Source organism: Alligator mississippiensis, chromosome 2 (assembly GCF_030867095.1).
Source record: "Alligator mississippiensis isolate rAllMis1 chromosome 2, rAllMis1, whole genome shotgun sequence".
Taxonomy (NCBI): domain Eukaryota; kingdom Metazoa; phylum Chordata; order Crocodylia; family Alligatoridae; genus Alligator; species Alligator mississippiensis.
The window spans coordinates 272778313-272797407 of NC_081825.1; the positions used below are offsets into that span (position 1 = coordinate 272778313).

General features: G+C 46.6%; 1 protein-coding gene across 5 annotated transcripts in view; it reads right to left on the reverse strand.

Annotated features, from left to right (window-relative positions):
• FOXN3 (forkhead box N3) overlaps nucleotides 1–1262 on the reverse strand; it is a 324200-nt gene extending 322938 nt beyond the window's left edge. For 3 of the 5 annotated variants that reach the window (XM_019481683.2, XM_014596435.3, XM_019481682.2), the window contains exon 1: nucleotides 1099–1261. The gene's annotated coding sequence lies outside the window, so the exon portion shown is untranslated. Of the gene's footprint in view, nucleotides 1–1098 lie in introns of all 5 variants that reach the window. The other 2 variants (XM_019481681.2, XM_019481679.2) reach the window with 1 other exon arrangement.
• Nucleotides 1263–19095: the final 17833 nt, after the last annotated feature.

Below are 19095 nucleotides of genomic sequence, written 5' to 3' on the forward strand. Positions count from 1 at the left end.
TGAATGTTTGTGTCAATGAACTGGAAGCACACTGGCTATGACAATCTCCACATGGGGGCTGGCAACAGACTATTCCTTTCACATTAGATTCATTTTTTCTTAAATTATTATAATTGTCCACCCCAACTGTTCTCTGCTGCATTTCCCAAAGCATGGCTCGCATTTGAGAACTTCTGCAACTCAGCTCTGGAATCGAAAACAAAACGAACCAAAAACACCCTTCTACTCTAGGGGCCAATCCTGGGCTGTCAAAACTCACTGACGCCAGAGGGAGGTGCAAGTGCTTAGCACCTCCCAAAACGAGGCTCAGCATCTGTGCAGGATCTGGCCTTAGGGCTCCTGGGGAAAATGTTTTATTTTTCTAAAAACATCTTTCACAGCTGTGAACAAAATTATTACCGGCTTTGGCCAGGCTGTTTCTCCCCAGATAACAGTTATTAGTACCTAATTCAGAATTAAAAAAAAAAATCAGAACTGATTTGCTGTTTGATCTAAATTGTAGCCACAGACTGGGGAATTTGGTTAAAACAACAGACCCAAGGGAACAGCATGAACTACTCAAAGCAGCTACAGCCGCAAAATTAGGAAACGGTCCTCCAGTCCTTAAAGTCATTGGGTATTTTGCTTAAGTTATTTGTAACTATTTCACACTGTAGTGGATGAAGTTATTAACACACATGCATGAATACACACACACACACACACACACACACACACACACATCCCTAACTGAACAGAGCAAGCAAGTTATGCTTTTCTATAAATGAAATGAAGTAAAAAGGTAGTTAACCAACTAAATACCCACCTCCCCAGAGTTGCGGGGGCTTTTTTTTAATGAACTTACTTTAGAAACTAAACTAATCTGGATGAGGTTATTGTCCATCCTGCATCATATTACAGTGGGAGCTTGATGCAGTAGGTCCACTGAAATACATATGAAATTTGGGGATAAAAAAGCCCCTGAAAAACAAACAACCCAAACCTTAAAATCAAAATGTGCACAAATGCAGCTGTTTGAACATTTATAGGCTCCTAATGACAATGCTAAACCCCTGAGTCAAAGATTAAAAGACAGGAAATGAGAACCATTTTAGTTACCTTTTAATCTTTGTTTTTTGCTCTTGCTCCCTCCTGCATTAGTTGCTGTTGCAGTTTTGTTATATTCTCACAGTTAATCCTTTCATTCTGGTTTGATTCAGTATTTGGAAGGATCCCTCCAGACAGAATGCAGCCGTAACCCAGACTCCATGCTCACTGAGCTATCCTTGTGTCAGAGGTACTGCTAAAACCACAGAAATAAGGAAACTTTCTGCTGGGTCCTAGTGCTCAACACAACACAGAGACTCCCACAGTACTACAGCATAAACAACTCTCTTCTTTTTCTGAGTCTTTTGCCAGCACCCAGTGGGGAACACTGTCACATAAGCACTTCTTGCTTTAAATCTAAATGCAAGCAATGAACATGGACTTGATCTGATTTCGTGTATCCCACATATGGGAATTGAGATAGAATGCCATCCCAAATCCAAATCTGGATCTCAGTTTTACTCACAGCTCCCATTTAATGGACCAAAACAAAATCCTGGCTTTAAATGCAATCATACTTCATACAGCGATCAAAATAGCCAGCTCTGAATTTTGTAATTTGGGCCTTACTCCCAATGGTCATTATAAAGCCAAAGCAAATTTGTCATTCTTAGTCTGGCAAAAAATCCTGATTAAGACAAAGTGGCCATGTCTACACAAGATGCTGACTGAGCAGTAGCTCATTACTAGTGTGCAATAGCATTGCATGGTACAAAGCGTGACATAATGCTACTGCGCAATAGTAATGAACTACTGTGCAGTCAGCTTCACCAAAAAACCTTCGGGGACGCTACTGCACAGTAACGCCAGTTACTGCGCAGTCATTTAGTTACTACTTGTGTATGGAAGTACTAAATGTACAAAATGACTGCACAGTAATAACTGCACGGTCAGCATCTTGTCTAGACGCGGTCACTGTTTCCTTGAGTTTTTCCCACAGAAGGGAAGAAAGAAGTAGACAACTGACCACTTTGCTTTTTGATCAGTATTTGGCAGTGATTTCCTTGGTGTGCAATGTTGTAGCAGCAATATTGTGTCACAACTATGCATTTGGAAATCTACATGAGAGGGGCAGGTCAGGGCTAGAGAGACTTTCTGTATGTCCACCCTACTTCAGCACTGTAGTAGGCAGCACAGCAGTGAGGCACAATGTACCCAGAATCACACAGTACCTTAGTGCAGAGCTAGGCGAATGCAACTACACTCTAAGGAGAATTTATGGGTGCACAACCAGTGCTGCACTTACCAGGCCACGTTACTTCTGTTTCAGGAAGTAAAATCTCCATCCCTGGAGGTTTTTAAGAATGGGCTAGACAAAGTTGGAGATGGTGCTGCTTTGAGCAGGAGGTTAGACTAGATTAGTGGTTCTCAACCTTTTTTGTGTCAGGGCCCATTTGTAAACATCAATGGCCAGTCCTGACGCAGTAAATAATTAAGTAGAAAACACACAAGTATTTTGACTCCAAAATACTTATTACACACTAAAAGTTAAAGCAGATCAAGTCTTAATTTTAAAGGCAGAAGTCAACATCAACAGGAAAATATTACCAGCAATATTAACACGTGGCCCTCCTTTACTCCCAAGTGACATTCATCATTTTGCAATTTGCACAATGCAAATTGCTGGTGCCCCTCACACCCAACTCACAACTCACTGGCCCTGCCGGTGCCTCTCACTCCCAACCCACAACCCCCATCCCTCCAGCCCTGCTGGTGCGCCTCACTCCTGACCCACTGCTCCCTGTCCGCAGGTGCCAGCCCCACAGTGTGTGGGACGGTGGGTGGGTGCATGGGTTATCAGGGGGCATGTGCCCCCCCAGATTTGTGTGCCAACAGCTGGCACAGGGCTGCAGCCTGGCTGGACTGACACGGGCAGGAGCTGCCTCCACCGCCCAGCAGACGAAACCTGGCATGGAAGGGCAGAGCAGGGTGGCAAGACTTGTTGCTGCTGCTGCCACCACCAGGACCCCTGTGCTAGCTGTGCCACCAGCAGCATGAGGAGTAATGGATGGGGGGGCACTGCCCTTACCTCCTCCCACCCCCAGTCACTCATGCTCTGGGCCATGTCTCTACACCGCCACCATGACCTGGCCACCACCGCCACTGCCGCCACTCCCCTCAAGCTGCCTGCACTGAGCACCACCCCATTTCCCTTCCAGGATAGAGCTGTGGCCTGAGATGTGGGGTGGTGGTGGCAGCTGGGCCATGGTGGCAGAGTAAAACCATGGTCCAGCATGCGAGTGGCTGGAGGTAAGGGCAGCGTGCTCCCCCACCTCCCCCCGTCTGTTACTCCTCATGCTGTTGGTGGTGTGACTGGAGTAGGGGTCCCAGCCGTGGCAGCAACAAGTCTCTCTACCCCATTCTGCCCTCCCACACTGGGTCCTGCCCACTGGATCATGGAGGCAGCTCTTGCCCATGCCTGTCTTGCTAGGCTGCAGCCCCGTGCCTGATGTAAGAGCACAATTCTGAGTGGGCACATGACCCCCGATGTGTTGCCTGTGCCCTCCCTGCCCCCCAGTACAATGTCTATACCTGATGCATTATCTGTGCCTGCCCCTCTTACCCCCCAGCCTCATAGACTTACCTACAGCGAGTTGCAGGAGCTGCTCTCCATGCTGCCTGGCTGCCACATGCATGTTTGTGCATGCACATGCATGTGTTGCCTCCACCCTGATTGCCCTCCTCCCACTCCCCACAGCCCCAAGCAGACCCTTGCTGCCTGGAACTCTGCCAGCCTGTAAGGGAAAAGCTACAGTTTTCCACATTTTTCTTCTTTAAAGGAGAAAATCCGTGATTTTCCCATTTTCCTGCGATTGTTTCATATATTTTTACAGCCCACTTTTGGGTTGCGACCCATGGGTTAAGAAAAGGTGAACTAGATGTCTTCCTGAGGTCCCTTACAACCCTAAGTTTCTATGATTCTAAGTGGTGCACCTGGAGCAGGTGCTGCATGCCTCACTGTGATGCCCATTGGCAGAGTACTGAGATGGCATAGATGTGCCCTTTATCAACCACATCCTCCCCTTCCAAAACCCAACCAAGTTTTCCAAGGATAATGCCAACACTGTGTTCTTGCTCTTCGCTCCTGATCCCTTCTTCCACTCCTAAGAGGTACATTTTCCTAGAAATGGGCCAGAAAGGGTCTGGAGTAAGGGAACTGAGTTTCCATGGGGGCAAGGAAGTGGCAGCAACTGGGCCTCTCTGCAAATGTACCTTCTTCCAACCACTTAAGGGCTGTTGCATCTTACACCTGAATTTCAATCATTGCCACATAGCTGAAGGTAATACAGCTTACATTACAGACTCCCACATAAAGTTTGCCATGCCCCATGAAGATAATGTAACCTACCCAGCCTGAAATGTATACAGTTCCAACAACTCCATTCTGAACCTCAAGAAAGGTGTCTAGGTTTAATTCCTTAATTCCTGGATTTAACTCCAAATCATGACACAAAGTCAGCCTCTGTTTTTTCAATTCTCAACTATTGAAGAGTTTCTTCAGTTCCCCTTCCACTGAAGTTTCAATCAGCCTGGGTTATTCCAAAATCTGTTGCTTCTGGAGAGTATTTATACCCTCTGTACAAAAATTAAGGGGCCCCTCAAATGATAGCCTGGTTGACTGCTGAAAAGTCTCTTTCAAGTTCTATTTTACTCTTCATCTATATTTCTTTTGCTATCCTATTGTAACAATAAATGCTCTGTAATTCAGGTAAATTTAAATTATGCCTATTTTAAAAAATGGAATAGAACTAAAATAAGCTAAAACTCCTATTTTTATACTTCATTTGGTTGCACCTAGGAACTCCACTCAAAGACCAAAACCCAATTGTACTGCATGTTGTACAGACAGAGAAAACTGTCCACGCTCTAGAGAGCATATTGTTCAGGTGTCAACAAGACATGACAGGAGGAGAAAGCAGGCAAATGAGGTGGGGAAGGGTAGGAAATGATCTTGCTTAACCATTTTAAGTTACCAAAACAATACAAGACACACAAATAATATTTACAAAAACCAGTGCTATACATACCAGCCCAGCCTCTGGCTTCTTTACTTTTCATTCCATCCAGGAAGAGCACACACCAACTGCTGAAACTTCCTCAGCCTGATGAAGGGTTTTTGAGTCCGAAGCTTGCTTAAAAATTGTTTTCCAACTATTTAAGTTGGTCTAATAAAAGATATCAGATTCACCCAATGAACCTTGTCTGCCTATGTCCTTAGACCAACACAGCTACCATTTACACTCCTAATGCTATTACTGAACACTTCTATAGCATTTTTCCTTCTTAGATTACACAGCAATCTCCAATGGTGATGAAGTCTCCTCCTAACTTTATGTGTTAGCTCATGGCACACAGAAAGGTATTAAGTGGATCACTCAAAGTCAACAAACTGGCGGCAGATTTGGGTACAAATGCAAAACCCCAAGTCTTTTTCCTTCAGCCCTGTACCCTGTCCCTAGGACATGCTATCCCCTTTGAACCACTTACTTAACAAAGAGATCTTAAAACATTACAAAAAGCTTTCTTGGTAACCCTCTCAGACCATAATAAAGAAATAGTTTCATAGGGACTTGAGTTCTTGTTTTAATAAAAGAAATGGGGGGTTGTTTAAATCCTGACCCAGATTGTCCTTAAGTTGAAGGTACCCATCATATATGGGTCTCTCCTCCTATATGAAATGAGAAGGATTGCCCATCTCCATGGCAATCCCTTCCTGGCTACACTCATAATTTCTCCAACCAATTTTTCTAGGGTGGAGGCAGAGATTAGGCAGATTGCAAGGGGAAGGGCTGGACAACGGTGTGGTTGACAGGGATAAACTTCATCCCTCTGGTCCAATTTGTAGCATGTAGGTAGAAAATATATCCTGTGCCGTGCCATCTTGCCTATGGACACTCCCATCTCTGGTATCTCCTGGGGGACTGAGACTGTAAAGCAGTGATTCTCAGTGTTTTTAGACTCAAGGCGCCCCGTGGAAAAATGCCAGCTCTTAGTTTTCACTTGTTTTTTTGCTACAGGAAAATAATGCAGCAGTTCTTTGATAGCAAAGAACTCAGAAAGGCCACAATATAGCAGAATCATTTTAACACTATGGATTCCTATTTGAAATTTCTGGGTTTATCATACACACCTAACTATGCTAACGTTGTGCAGCACCCTGTGGCACCCCTGAAAGGATCTCAAGGCACTCCAAACTGCTGTGGCACCCTGGTTGAGAATCACTGCAGTAGAGAGACAAGCAGTCACATAGCTATGGGGAAATGTCACATGCCCTTAATCACAGGTTTGTTGACCCACAGAGGACTACTCTGCTCCTAGAAGAAAGCAAACAAAATAACAGCCTTGTGTGTCTTGAATGTTCTACAGAGCGACGCTTGTACTTTAAAGTATGCCTGTCCTGTTTGGGTCGTGTTTACATAGGTGGTCCCTGTTAACATAGAGAACATTTCCTTCAAAGGAGCAAGAAGGAATTTTTTGTATTATCAAAGCTATTATAAAAGAGAGGAAATGGTGTAATTCAGAACTCTATATAAATAAAATTCCCATCTGACCACCTGGCCTTCTGTCTTCTCACTCCCTTTTTTACCCACTCTTTCACTATTTTTGAATTCCCTGTTTCACCACAGCCCTGTTTCCCTCAACACTGCTCTCACGACTGCCTGCCTGCCCACCTCCACTATCCCATGACCTCTGGCTAACAAGTTCTCTTACTTCTCCTCTACTTAAGCCCTTTTCCCCCATTGTCTTAGTTACTGACTCTAAACTGTTTGCCTCCTTTTATTCCTTAGATGTGTCTCTCATGGCAGCCTTTGCCCAGGCAAGTCCCAGGCCTTCTCACTCCCTATTACTTTTGTAGAAGTGTTTGTTTCACTGCTACCTTGTTCTCTCCTGCTTGCTGTACCTATTTATTTCCACTTTGTGCAATAAGAGCCAGATTCTTGACTGGGGCCTTTGACTGTACTGTAAGGCCTGTTCTATATGTGCAGGTAAAGGTGCTACGGGATCTAATGTGTGTTCCACACAATTATACCTCCTGCCATGCTACACAAGCATGGCAGGAAGTGCGAGTGTGGGATCGCACATTAGATCCTAGCACACCTTACTGCCAGTGTAGGGGGGCACTGGGTTTCCCATTCATCATCAAGAAGCAAGCTCCCATGGCTGAAAGCCCCTTCAGTTAAGGGACTCCCAGCCACAGGGGCACCCCATATTCTCACAGGGCTGAGGGATCGCAGCAGCTGTGATCTCCCAGGCACAAGGGTTTCACACATCTCTGAGTCATGGGGATCGCAGTTGCTGTGATCCCCTAGGCTCAGGGGTTTCACACTGGGCATGGTGCACCTCTGCAGCTGGGAGCCCCGACAGCTGACAAAGGTTCCCAGCTGTGGGAAGACCCTGCCAATTAAAGCTCAATAGAAACCAGCTATAACATTAGTACACATTTTCCAGGTCTAACTTTATAGCTAGTTGGAGCTTTTAAGGCATGATAGCTTCTTTCCATATGTAGCTGGTCTTAAGGTAATTGCGCAGTTAACCAGTTAATTGCATGATACCTGTAATGTGTAAAGGGAGACTAAGACAATAACAATAATTAACAACCCTTTCACCATTTGGGGACTTCTGAGAAGCAATTGTCATATTAGGCAAGCTGCAAGGTGCGAAAAAGAAACGATTTAACCAGTGGGCCTGAAATGTAGGCTACCAGTTAGGGCCAAAGCATAGAGAGAAGAGCCACTTAACTGACTGACATGTCAGGATAACCAAGCTTTGTTCATAATAGCCTGGACATGTCTAGAACTGTCAAAACATATGTACCAAAGCCAAACAAGTCCAATATCTGGGGGAAAGGAAGGAGTCAACTTACAGCTGCAGAAAGCTTGTTGAAGCACACAAAACTCACATTTGCTTCTTAGCCAGAGGAGCACAGCTGACTGGAAGTCCCTCAGCTTCCAAAGGAGGGACACTCCCTTTCACCCAGCTAGCCATCCTGAAAAGTCTCAACTACCAAAACCATCCAGCAAAACGAGAAACCAGCTCAATGTCTAAGCAATCACCATCCACATGCAGCAGTGAGCAGGAGGACAGGAAAGCCCGGCTTTCCAAACATGGAAGGAGAAGAGAAGAGCTCCAGTATCCAGCAGGAGAGCCCTGATTGCAACCTCGTAAGTTTGGCCTTTCTTACACAAGAATTTATGAGAAGGGCAGGGCTTGTGCAACCAACAGGGGTGCTCAGTCCCAACAGGTATTCATCTGGAGGACTGTCTCTTTGGCAGTGGGGCACGTCTGTCCATTTACACTACACTTAGAAAGCTAGGAAAGAGCTATGGCATGAGTTAAAGCAGTGGTCTCCAACCTTTTTATGCTTTTTGGCAGCCCAGGATCTCCTGCGCCCCCCGCATGCCCCGCCCCGCCCCCTGTCATGTGCCCAGCCACGTGTGTCCTGCCACTCCTGATCACAGAGTCTCTGACACACTGAGATCGACTGTCAGAGGCTCCACGATCGAGATCGACTGGTCGGTGACCACTGAGTTAAAGCGTACTCTGTGAGTGCGTGGTCAGGCAAAGTCTCACATGAATTTGAAGGGCTGTGTTAGCACCACCATACACCGAAGTGCCTGTCATGCCAGGCAGTTAATTACAGTCCTCATTTTAAATGTACCTTTCTTCGGTCAGCCCTATAGAGCTGCCACACAAGGACAGTGTACACATTCCCCATTACCCCAGCAGTTATGGAAGACATCTTGCGTTGTGGTAAATACAGCTACATTTAGATTTACTCTGCTTTGCATGTGAAAGGCTGCAAAGAAAGCTGGGATTTTCTTGTCATGGGAATATTATTTCTCTGGCACCAAGCATGATGCAAGGTTTTGTGGGAAAAAAAACACCCTGTTAGATCCTGCAATTTTTTGGATCCTGAGTCCTTGTGCAGTGAGCAATTCATAAGCAAAGAAAGGTTTGAAGTTATATAGAAAACATTTGATAAATTGAATAATTTTTGGCTACCTTTATAGTAAATATGTTGTCCTAGGGACAGGGAAGTATTGTTCCGTGTCTTCTTGCTTTTTTAGCTCCGTGAGAAAGGGCTGAGCAGCTATATCCCTTCACTTGTAAAAATCATTGGCATGATTGGCAACCCACCCCCAACCCTAGCCCTGGGCACAGAGCCTCTGTCCAGATGGCCCTCACCTCCCATTGCTCCTCTGCCTCTCAGCTCTTCAAGGAGTCATTTCCTATCAAAGCAAACACAAAAACCTGGAGTTTTCTGAACAGGTTTAAAGGCTTCCTTCTAGGACTGGTTCCAGAGAACGGACCTGGAGGAGGAGGGATTAGAGGAATTCCCATCGAGCAGGATTTCTGTTAAGACAAACAACTCCCTTAATATGTTTGGTTACCACATAACTATACATGAGGCCTGGATTCTTGGCCCTCTTCATATTCACCCTGCAACCTGAGTTATTTCCATTTTTAGCTGTCTAACATAAAATGCATAAATATTTTTGGGAGCAGGGGGTAGAGTCCATGACTCCCCTGAGAGGGGAGAGTCAGAACCACTAGGCAAGTTAGGGCCAACCTGTTTGGCAGGCATGTTACTAATTAGCTCCACGCTGTCCTCAAGCCCAACCCCTTTCCCTGCCTGATTAGCTACTCTGCTTTCTGTTCTCTTCCTTGTACCCCTACTCAATCTGCTGCTCTGCTTTCTGCTCCCTGCCCTATCTGCAGCTGTGTTGCCCGTCCCCTTCCTGGTCTGCTATGTGCCACTCATTGAGGCTGCACACACTACCTGTGGAACATGGGGCACAAATTGCCTACCCCTGCACTAAACTCTAGAGTCACGTTCCCATTTGCTTTATCTCCTTCTGCCCCCAGGAATTTTGCATTCTTACCTGCCCAGTGGCTAGCTCTAGCAGAAGTGTAAGTGAGCAGGGATGAAAGCTTAACCAGCTAAGCAGTTAAGGCATTGGCCTAGAAAATAAGAGAGCATAAAGTGGACCTAGAGCCCAGATCTCTGTATTTCCACACAAAGACAGATAGTTTGCCATGTTACCCTGAAGTTGGTCAGAAGGCAAGATAGCTATGCACCTTTAAAGACTAACTAAATCTAAATAAGATATACATATCTCATGGGAAAAGACAGGTATCATGGGCTGTGTTTTGAACTATACATGTGCGCTCATCATCAAACTGTCCCTATGCATGCTCTAACCTCACCTATGAGGAACTGAGGACTTTGGCAGGGTTTAGGTATATCCCAGCACATATTTGGATCACAACAAAGCCAAGGCAAGAGTGAGACACCTAGGTGGACTGGGTCCCACAATTCAAGGAGCATGTCGATGACATGAAAAACGGTACTTGTGAATGCTTTTAAGAGAAAGTAACAGGCATGGTAGCTGGAGGAGAGCCAAAGATGTGATATACCTGAATTTTAGCAAGGCTTTTGATGGCATCTCCCATGGCATTGTTATAAATAAACTAAGGAAATACAGGTTATGTGAAACTCCTGTAAAATGGATGCATAATTGGTTGGATCATTGTGCTCAGAGAATAATAATCAATGGCTCAACATCTAACAGGAAGAAGGTATCAAGTAGGGTTCCCTACAGGTCTTTCCTGTGTCTGCTGCTGTTCAGTATCTTCATCAATGACTTGGAGGATGTCATTAATGACTTGGAGGATGTCACACACAGTAAATTTGTAAATGACACCAAATTGGTTATGGTAGAAGGCACGTGGACAAATGATTTGATAAAACAACAAACTGGGAAGTATCCAGAGGAAAGCAACAAAGGGCACTGACAGACATGGAAAAACCCCCAAAATGGCACTTTACCAGAAGAGGAAGCACTTTAGTTTGACCTGGCTCCTCAGTGTCTGAATAGATCAGGCTCCCATCCTCATCAATAAATTAAGCGACTGTGGCATTGATGCCTGCACAGTTGGACGGGTAAAAAATTGGCTGATGGGGTGCACCCAGGGAGTAGTGGTGGACTGGTTGTACTCAACCTGGTGAGATTTGAGCACTGGGGTACCCAAGGGCTCAGTCCTTGGGCCCACACTGTTTAACATCTTCATCAGCAACTTGGACAAGGGGGTGGAAAGCACGCTGTCCAAGTTTGCTGATGACACTAAGATGTGGGGCGAGGTGGACACACTTGAAGGGAGAGAGAGGCTGCAACTAGATTTACACTGACTACAAAAGTGGGCAGATGAGAATAGGATGGGGTTCAATGTAGACAAATGCAGGGTGCTGCACCTTGGGAGAAGGAATCCAAGCATACAGGCTGGGGAGTTCTCTTCTTGAAAGCACAGAGGCGGAAAGGGATCTTGGAGTTATTATTGACTCCAAGATGAACATGAGCCGCCAATGCCAGACCGCAGCCAGCAAGGCCAGCCATACCTTGTCATGCATCCAAAGATGCATCTTGAGCCGGTCCAGAGAGGTGATACTCCCCCTTTATGAGACTTTGGTCAGGCTGCAGTTGGAGTACTGTGTCTAGTACTGGGCACTGCACTTCAAAAGGGATGCAGCCAACCTGGAGAGGGTTCAGAGGAGGATCCACCCACTTGGTGAGAGGGCAGCAGGACAGGTCCTATGAGGAGAGACTGAGGGGCCTGAACTTGTTCAGCCTCAGCAAAAGGAGGCTGAGGGGGGACCTGGTGGCTGCCAGAAACTCATCAGGGGAGATCAACAGCAAATAGGCAAAGCCCTTTTCTCCCCAGCACTACCTGGGATGACAAGGAACAATGGTAATAAGCTGATGGAGAATAGGTTTAGGTTAGAGATCAGAAGGCAATATTTTACAGTTAGGGTGGCCAAAATCTGGAACCGACTTCCCAGGGAGGTGGTCCTTGCCCCTACCTTAGGCAAATTCAAGAGGAGGTTGGATGATCACCTGTCAGGGGTCTTGGGAACCCAGCATTCATTCCTGCCTGTGGCAGGGGGTCAGGCTAGATGATCTGTTCAGGTCCCTCCTGACCCTAGCTACTATGAAACTATAAAACTATGAAACAGGCACTTCAGCGGGGCTTTTTGGCACTTTTATCTAATAGCTGATTCAACCAGCTATTAGATAAAAACCCCAAAAAGGCCCACTGAAGTATGAAATCTATATAGACATTGGGCAAGCCGCTCAAACTAACGCAATTCCTCTTCTGGGTATGCACGGCGCAAAGTGCGAGGGCAGGCCTAGCTGAAAGCAAAGCGCTCACTTGTTTTTTTTCACATCTGTAATCAGCCAAAATTATCAGAATTCTAGAAAATATGGCATACAAGAAAACAAAGACCTGGGATTATTCACCCTGGAGAAAAGAAGATTGGGAGGAAGTTGGGGGGCTGAGAAGGATTTGTTAACAGTTTTCAAAAGCTAAAAGATTTGTTATAAAGAGGACGGTGATAGATTATTTTCAGTGTCCACAGGAATGAGACAAGAAGTGATGGTCTTAAATTGAATCCAAGGAAACTTATTGCATCCAGGAAACTTAAGTCGGTTATTAAGAAAACTTTAAAACTATAAGGGTTATTTAACACTGGAACAGATTACCTAGTGTTACCTCTCAGCTCTGTGTTCTTGGGGAACCCTGGCACAGGACGCAGCCTGTCTGCCTCACAAAGAACTCTCCCCCTCCCCGCCTCTGCCTAAACAGAACTGATCTGAGGAAGGACTTACAAAAGACAAGGAAGATGCAGTGGGAGACACATCTAAAGCCCTCCAGACAAGGGTGATAAGAATGAAGCAACTCCCCTGGTCTCATTTGCATCCAAGATGGAACCAGATGAAACTCATTTAAATAGGAGATGGGACAGGCATGCACCTTCATTAGCATTCAGGATGGAGAACAGAGATTCCAAGGCAAGGACCGCACTGAATTCTGGGATCAAAAAAGCAGGGGAGCACTGCATGATGGGAATCCTTGCTCCAAATGCTAATCAACCCGCATCTACACACACCCAGCTCAGCATTTATCAGACCAATTCTAGTAATGACTCCTGTATTGGTATCCAAAACACTGAATCTGCCTGTCTGTATTGCGAGCTCCCTCAAAGTAATGCCAACCATAGCCAGGAATGATCAGTTCCTATTATGCAGCATATGAGCCATTGTTTACCCATAAACAAACCTAATGTTCTCCCTTGAGCCATTGTTAGTTCTCTACAAAAACCCCTACCCAAGCTCAAGTGTCTGTCCTGGTGCTTGGATCTAAAGCTGCACCAGTTCCACTCCTTTCTGCCCAGAATCTCTTCATTGATCGTGCTGAGGACTCTGCCTGTCTGCCAGCTCCAACAAACACCTAGTTCAAGCTTCACTGAGTGGTGAGACCCCAACTCTCTCTCTCTCTCTCTCTCTCTCTCTGCCTCCAGGAATCTGAATTTTATTCTCTTACTCCAGGCACAGCTTTCTAAACCTGAATTTTGCTAATCAAACTCGAGCTAGCGTTCCCCCAAAACCTAACTGAAACTATGTAATATTGTAACTGTTTATTTGTGTCTCTCTTGTATGGCTGTTATTACTGGTATCATCATAAGTTCATATACCTGGCAATAAATAACTTTTATGGTCAAGCTGGTTGCTATACTTTCCCTCTGAACTTTACCTACTCTTTCTTCCCCATTTGGTCTGCAGCAACGCTTCTTTTACCTAAGCCAAAGATCCCTGTGATGCCCAAAACCACAGTGGGGTCTGCTCATCCCGGGGGTTACTACTAGGACCATTGTTACAAGAGATTGCTGAGTTTTGAGGCGCATGAGGGTATCAGTTGAAAGTGCTGATCGGACCCAGCCTGCTCAGACATACTCTATTAGCGTGTGTGTATGTGTGTCTAACTGCATTTATTATTGTCCTGCTGACATAAGGGATGAACTGAGTTCAAGTCACATGAGGGTGTCAGGCTAGCAATGCTGAATAGTCTGGCCTGACTCAGATGTGCTCTGTTAACCCACGTGCTTGTGTCTGACTGCATTTTATTGTTGCCCTGATGATCTAAGTTCAAGGTATATGAGGCTATTAACCTGGCAATGCTAAATAACCCAGCCTGGCTCAGGCGTGTCCTGTTGATCTGTGTGTGTATGTGCGTACATGTGTTTGACTGATTCCGTGGTTGGAGGAACCCAACCCCACTGAAACCGAGTCCTGCCGGGTAGCTCCATTGGGGGTGAGGACTTGCAGAAGGGAGAGAGACAGCTCCATATAGAAACACGAGTAACACAAGCAGCACATTGACAGAATTACAGAGACCCCCAGGAGCATACCCCTAATAAATGAGGGGGTGGCCATCACCCCAAAGTGATGGGCAAATCTGGTAACACTAGAGAGGTTGTGGAACCTCCATCAATGGGAGTTTTAACAGCAGGTTAGACAAATATTTGTCTGGAATGTTTTGGACAGGGATGATCATGCTCTGAGCAGGCAAGTGGACTAAATAACTTCCTCATGTCCCCTTAAGTCCTGTTTTTCTATGATTCTATGATGAGCCAGAGGCTGGAATCAGTGACAACAATCAGACATAAGTCTTAATCACTCTGACTCCCCCTTGCTTGCTATATAAATTTTAAATTGTCTTCACTTTTATGGTAGGGACAGACATTCATAGTTTCATAGTAGTTAGGGGTCAGAAGAGACCTGAATAGATCATCTAGTCTACCCCCCCACCACTGGTTGGAGCACACGCTGGGATCACATGACCCCAGACAAGTGTTCATCCAACCTCTTTTTTAATTTACCCAAGGTAGGAGCGAGGACCACTTTCCTAGGAAGTTGGTTCCAGATCCTAGCTACCCTGACAGTGAAATAGCGCCTCCTAATCTCTAACCTGAACCTATTCTCCAGCAGCTTCAAAAAGCCTGAACCTGAATTGATTCAGTCTTCGCAGGTTAGTCTATCTGGCTAGGCTGAATCACTTTGTAACTGGCCAGACATCCCAGAAATGTAGGCACATGCCTGTAGTGGCTCAGGCTAGAACCCTAATCCTAACCCTCCCCCATTTGCTGTGCAGCTGCAGGCCGCATGCCAGAGCCTGGCAGATCCACCACAACACTGTCCAGGACTGCCTGGTGAAGGCCATCCCAGCTGCAGTGAAGGAGATCACCATGAAGCAAGACGATCCCCGAGCGAGGCAAAAGAGGGAAAGGGGCCAGGAGGCTTCCATGGCTGACCAGAGAAATCCAGGGCAGCCTAAGGGCCAAAAGGGGAGCACATAAAAAGTGGAAACAGGGTGAGATCACTAAAGATGAATATACCTCCTCTGCTCGTGCTTGTAGGGAGGCAGTTAGGCGGGCCAAAGCTACCATGGAGCTGAGGATGGCAACCCAAGTAAAGGACAACAAGAAATTGTTTTTTAGATACATAGGGAGTAAAAGGAAGGCCCAGGGAGGAATAGGACCCCTGCTAAATGGGCAGAAACAATTGGTGACAGATAGGGGGGACAAGGCTGAACTCCTCAACGAGTTCTTTGCCTCAGTGTTCCTAAGTGAGGGGCACGACAAGTCTCTCACTGGGATTGTAGAGAGGCAGCAGCAAGGCGCCAGACTTCCATACGTAAATCCTGAGGTGGTGCAGAGTCATTTGGAAGAACTGGATGCCTTTAAGTCGGCAGGCCCGGATGGGCTCCATCCCAGGGTGCTGAAGGCATTGGCCGACGTCATTGCAGAGCCACTGGCGGGAATATTCGAATGCTCGTGGCGCACAGGCCAAGTCCCGGAGGACTGGAAAAGGGCTAACGTGGTCCCCATTTTCAAAAAGGGGAGGAAGGAGGACCCGGGCAACTATAGGCCGGTCAGTCTCACCTCCATCCTTGGTAAAGTATTTGAAAAAATTATCAAGGCTCACATTTGTGAGAGCCCGGCAGGACAAATTATGCTGAGGGGAAACCAGCATGGGTTTGTGGCGGGCAGATCGTGCCTGACCAACCTAGTCTCCTTCTATGACCAGGTTACGAAACGCCTGGACACAGGAGGAGGGGTGGATGTCGTATACCTGGACTTCAGGAAGGCCTTCGATACGGTATCCCACCCCATACTGGTGAACAAATTAAGAGGCTGTGATGTGGATGACTGCACAGTCCGGTGGGTGGCGAATTGGCTAGAGGGTCGCACCCAAAGAGTCGTGGTAGATGGGTCGGTCTCGACCTGGAAGGGTGTGGGCAGTGGGGTCCCACAGGGTTCGGTCCTTGGAACGATACTCTTTAATGTCTTCATCAGTGACTTGGACGAGGGAGTCAAATGTACTCTGTCCAAGTTTGCAGATGACACAAAGCTATGGGGAGAAGTGGACATGCCGGAGGGCAGGGAACAGCTGCAGGCAGACCTGGATAGGCTGGACAAGTGGGCAGAAAACAACAGGATGCAGTTCAACAAGGAGAAATGCAAAGTGCTGCACCTAGGGAGGAAAAATGTCCAGCACACCTACAGCCTAGGGAATGACCTGCTGGGTGGCACGGAGGTGGAAAGGGATCTTGGAGTCCTAGTGGACTCCAAGTTGAACATGAGCCAGCAGTGTGACGAAGCCATCAGAAAAGCCAATGGCACTTTATCGTGCATCAGCAGATGCATGACAAATAGGTCCAGGGAGGTGATACTTCCCCTCTATAGGGCGTTGGTCAGACCGCAGTTGGAGTACTGTGTGCAATTCTGGGTGCCGCAATTCAAGAAGGATGCGGATAACCTGGAGAGGGTCCAGCGAAGGGCAACTCGTATGGTCAAGGGCCTGCAGACCAAGCCCTACGAGGAGAGACTAGAGAAACTGGACCTTTTCAGCCTCCGCAAGAGAAGGTTGAGAGGCGACCTTGTGGCTGCCTATAAGTTCATCACGGGGGCACAGAAGGGAATTGGTGAGGATTTATTCACCAAGGCGCCCCCGGGGGTTACAAGAAACAATGGCCACAAGCTAGCAGAGAGCAGATTTAGACTGGACATTATGAAGAACTTCTTCACAGTTCAAGTGGCCAGGGTCTGGAACCGGCTCCCAAGGGAGGTGGTGCTCTCCCCTACCCTGGGGGTCTTCAAGAGGAGGTTAGACGAGTATCTAGCTGGGGTCATATAGACCCAGCACTCTTTCCTGCTTATGCAGGGGGTCGGACTTGATGATCTATTGAGGTCCCTTCCGACCCTAACATCTATGAATCTATGAATCTATGAACTGCACTGTCCAGGTCTGTGAGAGCCAAATGCACCCTGACATCATCATCACAAATGCGGAGGCCAAGAAGATCGTGATCGTGGACATCACCATCCCCTTCGAGAACCGGTGCCAAACCTTCACCGACACCCAGGCTCGCAAGCAGGAGAAGTACACTCCACTGTCTGACATCCTGAGGGGCTGCGGCTACAATGTAATGGTCAATGCGCTCATTGTGGGAACTCTCAAAGCCTAGGACCCCAGCAAGAAGACCGTCCTGCATGCCTGCGGCGTCTCCCGCCACTATGCCAAGCTGCGAGGCTGGATCAGGGATGTGGAGAGGTTCCCACTGCAGTCAGCAGGAGTTTTGCCTTGGAGTAGGCAGGTGCAATATTGCACTTCATTAAGCACTGACAGAGTGCTTGGACCTATATAAGACATAGATAGCCATTTTAAACTGGTTTATGTGCACTAAACATCTGTTCTGTTACAGGTTTAAACCAGTTTCTGATCACTTAAACCAGCTTATGTGTAAAGCCTGTCCCTAGCCTTAAGGCCTTGCAAAATTCAGCCCCAGCCAAATTCTTCAATTTCAGGCTTTAATAAACTTCCCATTCCCTCCTGGTGATGCAATTTTCAATGACATTTGCATTTCCTCATCTCATACAAACATTTATGTCTTCTTCTACCCTGTCCAGCCCAGCTCACCTTTTCATTCAAATCCTTCCAAAAGGAAGCTACATGAATGATGCGTGCCCCCAGCAGCTGGTGGGGCATGGCTGTGGCAGGAGCGTGGCGATGGGAGAACGGCAGCAGTAAGCAGTGAGCTCCCGCAGATGCTGCTGGCAGTGTCGGTGGCAGGGTGGGGGGGTGGGAGGGTCGAGAGCACCAACCAGGGGTCGGTGACCACCCACAGATGTTGCCAGCAGCATTGGTGGCGGCCAGCAGCAATCGCTGACCGCCCACAAATGCCGCCGGCAGTGTCGGCGGCGGGGGTTGCGAGTGGCAACCGCCCTTTTCATAGAGGGTGCACCGCCATGCTCAGGGGGTGCGCACACACCCATGTGCACCCACTAAGCATTGCCAGTGGGAAGCTACTTACATGAAAACCACAACTGCAAAGGGAAAATATGAATAGGGGGGAACGCTCTTTCTCCAAGGTAAATATGTGTATTCATGTGTAGTATATCTTCCTGTGGTTTTATTTTTTGTTGTTTTTTTGTGGGATTTTAAGCTCTGTGGGGCACGTGGCTGCCTTGCTATCTATGTCTTATATAGGTCCAAGCAGGCTGTCAGTACTTAATAAAGTACTTGATCCTGTTCTACACTGAGGCAAAACTGCTCCTGACTGCAGTGGGAACCTCTCCACGTCCCCAATCCAAAACATCTTGCCTCTACCCATTCCTTCTCATTATGACTTATTTCTACAAACAAGCCTATAAACCATAGCATCCCTTTCAAGGAAATGCCACAATCTTATTTAGAAAGCTATAAATGAGTAAAACCATGATGTGTCACAAATGCCACGCCACACTCCAGTGACTGTACCCATTGCACTCGGTAGTTGACCTTCCATCTCTTTTCATATGTACCTTGTTTTATCAAGACTGTTCTCTCCTTGGGGCAGTCTTTACATCTGTGAAGCACATGTACTAGAAACTTTGGTTATGAGAGCCACATGAAAATAAAATTAATGCTTTGGTGACAACAATTACCAGGCAAATGCCAATTTATCACTTACAAAATGGCAAGCTATTGTTTGCTGTAGTATGATTTTGTCTGCTTTGTTTTGTGCACTTATTTTACTTCTTCACTTAAAAAGAAAGAATATCTGCTTTAAGCCACATCACATGCTCTTGAGGGGAAGAAGATACCAGAGACATTTAACCGCAATGCT